Below are 2,020 nucleotides of genomic sequence, written 5' to 3' on the forward strand. Positions count from 1 at the left end.
ATCAGCTGGCTTTCTCACAACACGTCTGGCTTAAGCACACGCCCGACCAGTTGCGCCTCGCCCAAAATGTTGGCGGAATTCTCGCGATTCTGGACAGAAATTGACTTCTTGGAGCAGTGAGAATGTCCGGCTAGGTGTACCCTACCGATGGTTTGAAAAAAATACGGTGGTGGATTGCTAAAGAGAGTGGGAAATAGTCGAAAAAGGGGGAAAAAAAACTTTTCAAAATGACGCTCTAGCAAATTCTTTGTTCGGTGCTTCATCTGGGCGGTTACTCCAGCTCTCCGCGCAGTTACTGATTTTTTTTCGTCTCTGGTGTATTATTAATCGGCACATCCATGAATTAAAGGCATTGCAACGTGTGGAGAGGGAGGATTCTTACTGTGCAACGAAAGGTAAGTCGAAAAGCGGAGTGTTTTGGCTGTTGTCAGCTGATTGGTGCGACGTCAGGCGTGCCAACAGCAGGGGAATCCTAAACTCATTTCTTTTAGCTTTATAATGTTTTTTTTATTGTTTATTTATGGGAGAATGTGGTAAGGATTAGGGTATGTGTTGCGAGAAACGGTTGGTATTAATTTTGGTATGGACTTTAAAAAAAAAAATGTGATGTGAAATACTTGGGAGGTGTTGGCAAGCGTGAGTGTATAGTACAGTTGGAAAGGTTTGGCAATTTAGAGAAAGTGAGATATGTACACAATTAACAGCGTTTTACCATTAAAATACACGAATAAAGTTCACAGTAGAAGGCCAATTATTGTCATTTACAGCTAAATAACGTTTTCATGCATGGACAAACCTGTGTATTGCCAGAATTCCCAACTTCCGTGAGCTGTCACCTTTAGTTTTACGGACAAATTGAGCGAACAGTTCTAAAATTTTGCAGGTTCATTGACAATATTTCCTCCCCAGGGAACGTCATCATGAAATGCAATTAGGTTACGAATCAAATCACCTCGACATTAGGTATTTAAAAGTGAATTGTCGCCTGACATCAACCTTCCTTTCACATTTGCATGTTAGAGGGGGGAGGGGGGATGTTCAACTATTAGCAGGCGGTCGGCGTGTATGTTACTCTACGGATAGGGAATTCTTGATGGCTGTTATTCCGTTGCTGTGTGGGAATAGGTAGACGTGGTATTATTTTTAGCTACGTTTTCGTAATGGTGTTTTAGCTTCTCGTCACTCGCTGGGTAATTGCATCGACCCCTTTCCACCTTGTTTCAATTTCGGCTTTTTTGATTGTTTTGTGTCTACCCTTTTCGTTGCACTTCTCCCCCTTCTTCTTACCACTTTTCTCTTTGCCTGTGTTCCTCTCCCTCTCTCCCACTTCCCCTATCCCTCTCCCCCACCCTCTCCCTCTCTCCCTCTCCCCCACCCTCTCCCTCTCTCCCTCTCCCCCACCCTCTCCCTCTCTCCCTCTCCCCCACCCTCTCCCTCTCTCCCTCTCCCCCACCCTCTCCCTCTCTCCCTCTCCCCACCCTCTCCCTCTCTCCTCTCCCCCACCCTCTCCCTCTCCCCCTCTCCCCTCACCCCACTCTCTCCCCTCTCCCCACCCTCTCCCCTCTCCCCACCCTCTCCCCCTCTCCCCCACCCTCTCCCCCTCTCCCCACCCTCTCCCCCTCTCCCCCACCCTCTCCCCCTCTCCCCCACCCTCTCCCCCTCTCCCCACCCTCTCCCCCTCTCCCCCACCCTCTCCCCCTCTCCCCCCACCCTCTCCCTCTCCCTCACCCCTTCCCTCTCCCTCTCCCTCACCCCTTCCCTCTCCCTCTCCCTCACCCCTTCCCTCTCCCTCTCCCTCACCCCTTCCCTCTCCCTCTCCCTCACCCCTTCCCTCTCCCTCTCCCTCACCCCTTCCCTCTCCCTCTCCCTCTCCCTCACCCTCACCCCTTCCATCTCCCTCTCCCTCACCCCTTCCCTCTCCCTCTCCCTCACCCCTTCCCTCTCCCTCACCCCTTCCCTCTCCCTCACCCCTTCCCTCTCCCTCTCCCTCACCCCTTCCCTCTCCCTCTCCCTCACCCCT

At 51.5% G+C, this 2,020-nt stretch overlaps 1 protein-coding gene across 2 annotated transcripts in view; it reads left to right on the forward strand.

The window, feature by feature from the left end:
• The window catches only part of LOC125046819, a 120,148-nt gene continuing 118,128 nt past the window's right edge, over positions 1 to 2,020 (forward strand). The window contains exon 1 of one of the 2 annotated variants that reach the window (XM_047644783.1): positions 1 to 396. The gene's annotated coding sequence lies outside the window, so the exon portion shown is untranslated. The remainder of the gene's footprint in view (positions 397 to 2,020) is intronic. The other variant, XM_047644784.1, reaches the window with a different exon arrangement.

This window comes from Penaeus chinensis, chromosome 39 (genome assembly GCF_019202785.1).
Source record: "Penaeus chinensis breed Huanghai No. 1 chromosome 39, ASM1920278v2, whole genome shotgun sequence".
NCBI lineage: Eukaryota > Metazoa > Arthropoda > Malacostraca > Decapoda > Penaeidae > Penaeus > Penaeus chinensis.